This window comes from Eptatretus burgeri, chromosome 5 (assembly GCF_056783735.1).
Source record: "Eptatretus burgeri isolate ZD-2024b chromosome 5, Ebu_testis_v1, whole genome shotgun sequence".
Classification (NCBI taxonomy): Eukaryota; Metazoa; Chordata; class Myxini; order Myxiniformes; family Myxinidae; genus Eptatretus; species Eptatretus burgeri.
Genome location: NC_140965.1, coordinates 106,699,977 through 106,713,781, shown reverse-complemented (window position 1 = coordinate 106,713,781; position 13,805 = coordinate 106,699,977). Strand labels below are relative to the sequence as shown.

The following is a 13,805-nucleotide window of genomic DNA, read 5'->3' as shown; positions in this document are numbered from 1 at the left end:
CATTCATTTGCATGCAAATTTTTGGGGTACTTCAGAAGCCCCAAAACACTAATACTCACATCACTGATGCAGTGCCCTTGCCACCAGTAAGCTGGTACTCATTTTACCGACCTCAGAAGGATAACAGGCTGAGTCAACCCACCTGCTATTATTTTCAACGGATTGACAGGGGGCCAAATTCAAGACTCTAAGATCTTAAGCCAGCCACCTTTACTGTTAAGCTAACACCAGGCTTGCAACGACAGTGGGAGGATGTGACATGTGGACACAACAAGGAGATGAAATGCCTGGTGTTGGCTTAATGGTTAGGGTGGTGAGTTTGGATTCCTTGGATCCTGAGTTCAAATCTCACTCAGCTGTTGAATGAATACCAGGAAGAGTTAACTCTGCCCGTCATGCTTCCGAGGTCGGCAAAATGAGTGCCAGCTTGCTGGTATTCTGTGCTAGAGTGGCGACCCGTCCATGATTGTTCCCAATAGCCAAGAAGACTGCTTAGGCAGCACCAACGCTCTGCACAGAGTATGGTTCCAATGGTGGATGGATGGATGGCACACAGAGTTATTCGTGCCCGGTAGCCTCAGGACCAGATGTTCGGGAGGAACTCGGGTGCTTTCCCTCATGGCGAAACTTGAACCCCGGATCCGAAACAAAAGGACAAAAGAGAAAAGGAGAAGAAACATAGTAAGGTGCAAATAGATACCGAGAGGATCAGAAGAGGTTAATATGCGACTTTCAAAATAAGGTAAACGCCCCAGAATGCTCAGTGAGCATGCGCAGGAACCCCTGGCAACAACTGTCATCAGGATAGGGGAACGTATATTGTGATTGTCTGAAAAGGATTGTTACCTAAAATGGCTCACAATGCTTCGAAAATAAGAAGGAAGAATGACATTAAAGAGAATGGAGAAGTTGATTCCACAACCAGGGGGGAAAAAAAGGAACAAATGAGTGGAGGTGAGCAGTGATTCTGGATTTTGGGAGTTTCACCAGAAGGGTGGACTATACCTGCCCTGCAGAAACCTGGGGTGGACAAAGAATGGAAAGAGCAGAGAGTGCAAGACCAGAAAGGAAGTGGTAGAAAACAAAGACCACCGACTCAAATTCATCCACCGTGACAATGTGAAGACAGAGACCACCGTGACAATGTGGTTTACAATCAAAGACAGCCCCATACCAAAGGAGATCCACCACCAAATTGGATGGATTCCACAATGTTTTAGGTGTAAAGGCTTTGTTTGGTTGCCCCCAACCCGAGTTCTCCCATCAGTCGCGTGCAGGAAATATTAGCTTTCATTAGACCAATCGATCTTCCTCCAGGATGTGAGATTCTAGTGTTGACCTGCCTGGTACTATGGCAAGTTGGTTGTTTTGTATTCTGGGGTGAGAAGAGGGCATCTTATCAGTCTATTGTAACCTGTGGCACAAAGTTGGTTCCAAAGAGTTCTTGTGGATAACCTCTGAGAGAGATTCCATCAACACTGCAACACTGTGCTTGTGGCAAAATAAATACATCCGACAAGCCCAATCAAAGCTGCATTTTCTCTGGTGGAGGTCATCCATGGGTCATCCAGATTGTCTTTAACACCATGGGTTTGTGCATGTTGTGGACCAATCTGCTGATAACAGTCTGATGGAATCCAAGTTGATGTTCAATTTCCAGGTAGGACATCCCAGCATTGTTCATCCCAATCATTTGCCGTCTTTGGGCTTCATCAAATCTTATAAGGTCATAGTAACAGTCTGCCAATGGAATTACACAACAATATAATTACCTTCTCCAAACATGGCCAGGTGAATGTGGTTTTTCCAGGTGATACTGCTGCCATGCTGTACATGCTGGGAATTCAAAATTGCCTTGTTCTCGTTATGAATGCAAAACACAACCTGTGCATTTATGTTTTTTTCATTTATGGTTGAAAGAAAATTTGAATTAGATTCAATTTTATTTTTGCAAACAGAATGATATTTTTCTTAGGCACGCTTAACTATACTCCATTTGTATACACACATATATATATATATATATATATATATATATATATATATATATATATATATATATATATATATATATATATATATATATATATATATATATATATATATAGATGTTGACCTCCCTTGCTGGAGGTTTACATCAATAGTTCTTGATGCATATTCCATTTTCGAACTCAACAAAAGATACCTCACATTACCAATGAATATAAACACCTCACCTTGCACATCTCACTCACTCACACACACACACACACACACACACACACACACACACACACACACACACACACACACACACACACACACACACACACACACACACACACACACACACACACACACACACACACACACACACACACACACACACACACAGCCTAGCACGTCCATTTGGCTTACCACTAAATCGATACACGCAAACACAAACACTTACTATTATCACACATCATTGTTCTGCTTTTGCTACATATTTTGTTAACCCACTCCAGTCTCTTTAAAATGTCTTGAAATGATGCTGAGCAGGTGTTTACAGGAAGCATCTTAATGCAATTTCATTCATAAAATTATGTGCATCTAAACGAGGGAAAAATTGCTGTGAATGTTGTTGGACCATTAACGAAGAGTTAGAGTTGACCAGTGCAAATCAATCATGTGTTTATAGCAAAAGCACTGGATTTCTCGAAACACAACTTATCAGAAATGTGATATCATGTGAGGGGAAATCAAGAGAACTGCAATGTAGAATGTTCTTGGAAAATCATGAGTAGCTTCCATGAAAATGGATTAACAAAAAAGCATTGTGTGGAGTAATTTGGCACTAATCAAAGGAGAATGACTATTGATTAGTTCTCTTCAGATGAAAGTAGAAAAGTTGGTCGATTTGGCATTTCTGTCTGAGCACTTGAACTTACGATGCTCGGACCTCAGGTTCAAATCCCAATTGCTTTTGTTAATTTAACCATTGTCGAAGTCATGTAAAATTACAACCATGTCGTTGTGCTGTATGTGATATACAGTATGATGTACAAGCTTCTCGATGGGACTAACAATTGTGTAACAGGAGTTTTAGAAAGTAGTATAATCATAAAACAGTGCATTAGTAATCAAGTTTATCGGTCAGTCTGCTGTTAGATACTTTATTCTTAGATAATGCAACACCAATTAATTTTGCTTTTCAAGATGAGCCATGTAATAATCAAAAGTCCTGGAAAAAAATTGAATAAATGATGGAAGAGGTGATGCATTTTGAACAAGAAAAAGAGCAACCAGTGATTGCAGACCCTTACCAGGACTTGTTTTGTGTGGAGCATTTTGTGTGGTGCTTGTGTACTGGTTTGTTACGTCATTAATATGAGACATAATTAGAACTGCCACTTTATAACTGCTGGCAGTGATGACCGGGTATCAAGACATCCCACTTTGATGCAACCCCGCTTTGATCAGACACCTGACCCTGACCCATGACGTTTTTGTTTTTTTATCATTGTTCAATTGAATTCAGAATGGGATTAAATTAAATATTCAATTCAAATCAAATGGAAGACCAAATAGGAACAGTTTACTGCATTGCAGTAATCAGAAGGAACCCAAACAAGCAAAAAGAAAAGATGAAGTTATCAGGAGGAACCTGGACAGGATTCACATTTCAGCTGCGACTCCTCTACCCCCAAACCCATCCAGGCACAGTCAGGTGAGCCTTATTCAAAAAATAATTTAACCCAGATTAAAAAAAACCAAAATTCTGGCTGCCAGAGCATGTGTCCGATCAAGTTGAAATTAAAAAAATGTATTCCTATTACTATTGGATTACAATTGTAAAGTTTCACGTCGATGGATTAAGTGGTTCCAGAGAAGAAAAAAAAACATTATTTAATAGTTCTCTTAAATCCAATGTGGCTGCCAATCCATGTGACATCAATTATTCCTCAACAACCTTGTACATGCATACCTTGGGGAACATTTGTGTAAAGTTTCCCCTTGATCTGTCTCGCCATTCTGGCGAAGAAGATTTTTTTATATACTTTTGGGTAAATCCAATATGGCCATCAAACCATGTGACCTATGATGTCACATTTGTGAACCTTTTGTTCCTCATAGAGAGGTGGTCATATGTGTAAAGTTTCACCTCGATCTGTTCAGCCAATTCAGAGAAGATTTTTGAAGTTTTTTTTTTAAAGCAATATGGCTGCCAAATCACATGACCGATGACATCATCCCAAAAAATTTTTGTGGAACATTTTATCGCCAGATGACCCTCAAAAATTTTCATACTGATCGGATGTAGCATTCTACATATGCAATTATGACGTCATAACGAAGACACCTGTGATGTCATAAAAAATCACACATTCCCCATTAATATATGATGTGTGCCAAGTTTCAATTTTTTTCCTTGGTGTGGTTTCAGAGATACAGAGGTCAAAAGTTTTTCCAGTTTTCCAATATGGCTGCAACACCATGTGACCTATGATGTCATAATTATCATTAAAACTTTCTACATGAGTGGTCACACCAATGGTGAAAATTTTGTCTCAATCCGAGAAGCGGTTGTGGGAAAAAGTTCCGTACGGACAAACAAACAAACAAACAGACAAACGGACCCAAATGCAATACCCTCTCCTTCGGCGAGGGTAACTAGAACGGCACTCGGTAGAGCGCACACCTCCACCAGATTGAACAGTTTATGTTTTGTATCCCACTGATGGGCCGGATCTGGATCCAAACCTGTACCAAAATCTAATCGGCTTGTTCTTGTCACCTCACCTACCCAACTAATCCACTTAGTTTTGTCATAACTCGTCAACAGCTGTTTGAAATATAGTTATATATCGTTTTTGGCCCTATCTCTCAATGATGAAGCATCACTTTCATAGTTTAAAAAAGTCATCCAGATCCGGATTCAGATCTTCACCAAAATCAAACTAATTAGTCCTTGTCACACATCCAACCTGTCCACTGAATTCAGTCCTAATCCGTGAACAACTTTTTGAGATATCCTGATCACAAACAAACAAACAAACAAACAAAGAATGCAGACAGACAGGGGTGCAAACATACACCATCCACCTTCGGTGGTGGAGGTAACTCGAACAGCACGTGGTGGAGAGTATACCTTCACCAGGCTGAACAGTTTATGTTTTGAACCCCACTAATAGGCCAGATCTGGATCCAGACCTCAAACAAAATGTAATTGGCTTGTTCGTGTCACATACCCAACTCATCCTCCAACTTTTGTCATAATCCGTCCACAATGTTTTGAAATATCATGCGATATCATCGATTAATTTTGACCCCATCTATCAAGGGTGAAGAATCATTTTAAATATTAAAACTAATTCTCGGATCTGGATCTTCACCAAAATTTAATCAATCCGTCCTTGTAATACACCCAACATGCCCACCAAATCTCGTCCAAATCCATATCCAACGTTTTGAGATATCCTGCTCAAACAGACGAGCAGACAGACAGGGGTGAAAACATACCTTCCATTCACCTTTGGTGGATGAGGTAATAATTTCTTTGAAAGCCCAAGAAGCTTCAATATGGCAAAACGACTTATTTATTGGCTCCAAATATTCCCACCTTGTGGAGTTAGATGGGAAAAGTTTTTGGCTCAAGGCTCTCCCAAACTTGGCGGCTGGGCCTGACGTTAAACTGACAGAGGCAGTAATTTGGTTGGAATTTATTCAGAGTGCTGGCAGAACTCGCCTACTCTTCAATAAAGACACTGGGAGTGATTTAATATATTATCGACTGATGCTAGCAAACAGGACAGCACACTTTGTTATGCAAGACTCTGCTTGCAAAGTACCAATGTGCCGGTTTATAATTAGGCTGAGAATCGAACAGAAAGTAGTACGACCAGACATATGGAAAGGGCTAACTAAACAAATATGAACGAGATAACAGTCAGGATTGCTGTATGTTGGGTGCCAACATATAGCCATTACCTCAGAGTAGTACGAGTTTTTCAGAGTGAAAACAATACTTTAGATTTAGACGTACTTAAGATATCACATCTACCAAATACAATCACACATCTACCAAGTACAATCACACATCTACCAAGTACAATTTCACAACTAAGAAATACATCACATCACACCAAACAAATACAACATCACATCTACCAAGTACAGCAACACATCTACCAAATACAATTCCACATCGCAACTATCAAATACAATATCAGATCCACTAAATAAAATATCACACCGACCAAGTACATAATCACATCGACCAAATACATCATCATACCCACCAAGTACATAATCACATCTTCCAAGTGCAACATCACATCTACCAAGTACATCATCACACTGACCAAGTACATCATCACATCCACCAAATACATCATCACACTGACCAAGTACATCATCACATCCACCAAATACATCATCACACCGACCAAACACATCATCATATCGAGCAAATACATCATCACACCTTCCAAGTACATAATCACATCGACCAAATACATCATCACACCTACCAAGTACATAATCACCTCTACCAAATACATCATCACACCTACCAAGCACATCATCACATATACCAAATACATCACACCACCTACCAAGTACATCATCACATCTTCCAAGTGCAACATCACATCTACCAAGTACATCATCACACCTACCAAGTACATCATCACATCTACCAAATACATCATCACACCTACCAAGTACATCATCACACTGACCAAACACATCATCACATCTACCAAATACATCACATCTACCAAATACATCACACCTACCAAGTACATCATCACACCTACCAAGTACATCATCACATCAACCAAATACATCATCACACTGACCAAGTACATCATCACACCTACCAAACACATCATCACATCTACCTAGTACATCATCACATCTACCAAGTACATCATCACATCTATCAAATACATCATCACACCTAGCAAGTACATCATCAAATCTCGCAAGTACATCATCAAATCTACCAAGTACATCATCACGTCTACCAAATACATCATCACACTGACCAAGTGCATCATCACATCTACCAAATACATCATCACACCTACCAAACACATCACACCTACCAAGTACATCACATCTACCAAGTACATCATCACGTCTACCAAATACATCATCACACTGACTAAGTACATCATCACATCTACCAAATACATCACACCTACGAAGTACATCATCACATCTACCAAGTACATCATCACACTGACCAAGTACATCATCACATCTACCAAATACATCATCACACTGACCAAGTGCATCATCACATCTACCAAATACATCATCACACCTACCAAACACATCACACCTACCAAGTACATCACATCTACCAAGTACATCATCACGTCTACCAAATACATCATCACATCTACCAAATACATCACACCTACCAAGTACATCATCACATCTACCAAGTACATCATCACACTGACCAAGTACATCATCACATCTACCAAATACATCATCACACTGACTAAGTGCATCATCACATCTACCAAATACATCACACCTACCAAGTACATCATCACATCTACCAAGTACATCATCACACTGACCAAGTACATCATCACATCTACCAAATACATCATCACAACTACCAAACACATCATCAGACCGACCAAACAAATCATCAGACCTACCAAACACATCATCACATCTACCTAGTACATCATCACATCTACCAAGTACATCATCATATCTACCAAATACATCATCACACTTACCAAACACATCATCAGAGCTACCAAACACATCATCACATCTACCTAGTACATCATCAAATCTACCAAGTACATCATCACACTGACCAAGTACATCATCACACCTACCACACACATCACACCTACCAAGTACATCACATCTACCAAGTAAATAATCATGTCTACCAAATACATCACACTGACTAAGTACATCATCACATCTGCCAAATACATCACACCTACCAAGTACATCATCACATCTACCAAGTACATCATCACATCTACCAAATACATCATCACACCTACCAAACACATCATCACATCTTCCAAGTACATCATCACACCTACCAAACTCATCACACCTACCAAGTACATCATCACACTGGCCCAGTACATCATCACATCAACCAAATACATCATCATACCTACCAAGGACATCATCACACCTACCAAACACATCATCACACCTACCAAGTACACCATCACATCTACCAAATACATCATCACACCTTCCAAGTACATAATCACATCAACCAAATACATCATCACACCTACCAAGTACATAATCACCTCGACCAAGTACATCATCACATCTGCCAAATACATCATCACACCGACCAAGCACATCATCACATCTACCAAGTACATCATCACATCTACCATATACATCATCACACCGACCAAGTACATCATCACATCTACCAAATACATCATCGTACCTACCAAGTACATCATCACATCTTCCAAATACATCATCACGTCTACCATATACATCATCACACTGACCAAGTACATCATCACATCTACCAAGTACATCATCACACTGAACAAGTACATCATCACATCCACCAAACACATCATCACATCGACCAAGTACATCATCACATCTCCCAAGTACATCATCACACTGACCAAGTACATCATCACATTCACCAAATACATCATCACACCGACCAAACACATCATCACATCGAGCAAATACATCATCACACCTACCAAGTACATCATCACATCGACCAAATACATCATCATACCTACCAAGTACATAATCACATCTTCCAAGTGCAACATCACATCGACCAAGTACATTATCACACCTACCAAGTACATTATCACATCTTCCAAATACATCATCACACCTACAAAGTACATAATCACATCTTCCAAGTGCAACATCACATCTACCAAGTACATTATCACACCTACCAAGTACATAATCACATCTACCAAGTACATAATCACCTCTACCAAATACATCATCACACCGCCCAAGCACATCATCACACCTACCAAACACATCATCACACCTTCCAAGTACATCATCACATCTTCCAAGTACATCATCACACCTACCAAACACATCACACCAACCAAGTACATCATCACACCTACCAAGTAAATCATCACATCCACCAAATACATCATCACACCTACCAAGTACATCATCACATCTACCAAATACATCATCACACCTACCAAGTACATCATCACACTGACCCAGTACATCATCACATCAACCAAATACATCATACCTACCAAGTACATCATCACACCTACCAAACACATCATCACACCTGCCAAGTACACCATCACATCTACCAAATACATCATCACACCTTCCAAGTACATAATCACATCTTCCAAATACATCATCACACCGACCAAGTACATAATCACCTCAACCAAATACATCATCACACCTACCAAGCACATCATCACATCCACCAAATACATCACACCACCGACCAAGTATATCATCACACCGACCAAGTACATCATCACACCGACCAAGCACATCATCACATCCACCAAATACATCACACCACCGACCAAGTATATCATCACACCTACCAAGTGCATCACATCTACCAAATACATCATCATAACTACCAAGTGCATCATCACATCAACAAAGTGCAACATCATACCTACCAAGTACATCACACTTCCCAAACACATCACACCTTGCAAGTACATCATCACATCTACCAAGTACATCATCACACTGACCAAGTACATCATCACATCTCCCAAATATATCATCATACCTACCAAGTACAAAATCACATCTACCAAATACATCAACACATCTACCAAATACATCATCACACCTACCAAATACATCATCACACCTACCAAATACATCATCACATCTACCAAATACATCATCACACCGACCAAGTACATCATCACATCTACCATGTACATCATCACACTGACCAAGCACATCATCACATTACTAAATACATCATCACATCTACGAAGTACATCATCACATCAACAAAGTGCAACATCATACCCACCAAGTACATCATCATACCTCCAAAATACATCATCACACCTACCAAGTACATCATCAAATCTACCAAGTACATCATCACACTGACCAAGTACATCATCACATCTACCAAATACATCATCACACGTGCCAAACACATCACACCTACCAAGTACATCATCACATCTACCAAGTACATCATCATGTCTACCAAATACATCATCACACTGACCTAGTACATCATCACACTGACCAAGTACATCATCCCATCTGCCAAATACATCATCACACCTACCAAGCACATCATCACATCTACCAAGTCCATCATCACATCTACCATATACATCATCACACCGACCAAGTACATCATCACATCTACCAAATATATCATCGTACCTACCAAGTACATCATCGTACCTACCAAGTACATCATCACATCTTCCAAATACATCATCACGTCTACCATATACATCATCACACTGACCAAGTACATCATCAACATCTGCCAAATAAATCATCACACCTACCAAGTACATCATGATGTCTACCAAATACATCATCACACTGACTTAGTACATCATCACACTGACCAAGTACATCATCACATCTTCCAAATACATCATCATACCTACCAAGTACATCATCACATCTACCAAATACATCATCACATCTACCAAATACATCATCACACCTACCAAGTACGTCATCACATCTACCAAGTACATCATCACATCTACCAAATACATCATCACACTGACCAAGTACATCATCACATCTACCAAATACATCATACCTACCAAGTACATCATACCTACCAATCACATCTCCCAAGTACACCAAATACATCATACCTACCAAGTACATCATCACATCTACCAAATACATCATAACACTGACCAAGTCCATCATCACATCAACAAAGTGTAACATCATACCTTCCAAGTGCATCATTACACCTACCAAACACATCACATCTACCAAGTACATCACATCTACCAAGTGCATCATTAAACCTACCAAACACATCACATCTACCAAGTACATCACATCTACCAAGTGCATCATCACACCTACCAAGTACATCATCACATCTACCAAGTATATCATCACATCTACCAAATACATCATCACACTGACCAAGTATATAATCACATCTACCAAATACATCATCATACCTACCAAGTACATCATCACATCAACAAAGTGCAACATCATACCTACCAAGTACATCATCACACCTACCAAACACATCACACCTACCAAGTACATCATCACACTGACCAAGTACATCATCACATCTACCAAATACATCATCATCACATCTTCCAAGTACATCATCATACCTACCAAGTACAAAATCATATCTACCAAATACATCATCACACCTACCAAGCACATCATCACATCTACCAAGTACATCATCACACCTACCAAGTACATCATCACATCTTCCAAGTGCAACATCACATCTCCCATGTACATCATCACACCGACCAAGTACATCATCACATCTACCAAATACATCATCACATCTACCAAGTACATCATCACATCAACAAAGTGCAACATCACATCTACCAAGTATATCATCACACCTACCAAGTACATCATCACATATACCAAGTACATCATCACACTGACAAAGTACATCATCACACTGACCAAGTATATCATCACATCTACCAAATACATCATACCTACCAAGTACATCATCACATCAACAAAGTGCAACATCATACCTTCCAAGTACGTCATCACACCTACCAAACACATCACACCTACCAAGTACATCATCACACTGACCAAGTACATCATCACATCTACCAAATACATCATCATCACATCTACCAAATACATCATCATACCTACCAAGTACAAAATCACATCTACCAAATACATCATCACACCTACCAAGCACATCCTCACATCTACCAAATACATCATCACACCTACCAAGTACATCATCACATCTTCCAACTGCAACATCACATCTCCCTTGTACATCATCACACCGCCCAAGTGAATCATCACATCTACCAAATACATCATCACATCTACCAAGTACATCATCACATCAACAAAGTGCAACATCATACCTCCCAAGTACATCATCAAATCTACCAAGTACATCATCACACTGACCAAGTACATCATCACATCTACCAAATACATCATCACACCTACCAAACACATCACACCTTCCAAGTACATCATCACATCTACCAAGTACATCATCACATCTACCAAATACATCATCACACTGACCTAGTACATCATCACACTGACCAAGTACATCATCACATCTGCCAAATACATCATCACATCTCCCAAATACATCACACCTACCAAGTACATCATCACACTGACCAAGTACATCATCACACCTACCAAGTACATCATCACATTTACCAAGTACATCATCACATCCACCAAATACATGATCACACCAACCAAGTACATCATCACATATACCAAGTACATCATCACATCTACCAAGTGCATCATCACATCTACCAAACACATCATCACATCAACAAAGTGCAACATCATACCTACCAAGTACATCATCACAATGAGTAAATGTTCATTGTAATTATTCTTTTTTTTGTATACAGAGTCGAGGATCGTGGAGGAGCTGGAACACATAAGGGACCAGGAGATAACAGAAAGAAAAGAACAGTGGAAAGAGGGGACAGGGGATGGGGGTCCTACATTGGCAGGGGGTTGTTAGAAGGACAGAGTGCACAGAATGGGAGACTTGGAGGAAGAAAGGATCTGGGGAAGAACGATAGCTTGGGAAAGGGTAGCAGAGAACAAGGAGTGAACAAGCTTGATACAGGCGCAAACTCTCAATCACAGAATTGGAAGGGAAAAAGGGAGAAGCAGATATGGAACAAAAAGTTAAAATAAAAATAAATGTTCTTGAAATAAATTTGAAAAATGAAGGGGAAAATGAGGGAGTTGGTTGGGGGGGGGGGAAGTTAACCCACAAACCTGGAAACTTGGAAAATGGGGGCGGGAGGGGGGGTGCGATTAATAAAAATTAAGTGTTCCTCAATGTTTCTGCAGGGCAGGTAGAAAAGCATAGAGGGTATATGTAATCATGACCCTTTTAGATGTTTGGAGAAGTTGAAATCCTAAACCAACTATAATCCATCATCCTGGTTCTACACAAACAGGGAAGGTAAATCATCAAGTACATTGTCCATCAGAGGGGATGATTACACCAGCTATGTGCATTTATTGATGAACAACATATATCCCTGGTGTGTTGCAACAAAATAACTGTTTTGTGCCGGTACAATAACATTATTACCCTGATCCTACACTACAGCAGGTGGAACAAGACCCACAGCATTGCCATGCAACCCCTTGAAATGATGAAAAACAGCAAACAGGTGTTGGATATCAGGAAGTTGGTATACCTCCAATGTCGGGGATGGCGTGGAAACTCCACAGATTTAATAGAACACAAATCCTCAAAAAACAAAAATCTAACAATATACAAACATACAGAACATAGACCTATAAAGTACCTACCAATCGTCGATGGAGGGAGGACTTCACATCTGACACCACTCATGACACTCTTGGACAGCATCGCTGAACTACAAAACTGACAGACCCAAAACAACCCTTTTGTAATTCTTATTCTTCTTTACAGACAGCTTGACTCAAAATTTATTTAAGCAGTGGACTTGGTTTAAATATCAATATACAGAATTTTACAGTGGGGAGGTCCATGATTTTCAAAATTTTCAAAACTTAAAAGGATTCCATAAAATGGTCAAAGCTGAATACCGACTTCTGCATACAGCAATGAAGGC

The 13,805-nt window shown here is 39.7% G+C and overlaps 1 long non-coding RNA gene across 1 annotated transcript in view; it reads right to left on the bottom strand.

Moving 5' to 3' along the window:
* Window positions 1-13,805, bottom strand: part of LOC147027117 (uncharacterized) — a 56,275-nt gene that overhangs the window by 41,932 nt on the left and 538 nt on the right. The window contains exon 1 of the long non-coding RNA XR_015058687.1: window positions 13,519-13,805. This exon is cut by the window's right edge and continues 538 nt beyond it. This is a non-coding gene — a long non-coding RNA (uncharacterized LOC147027117). The remainder of the gene's footprint in view (window positions 1-13,518) is intronic.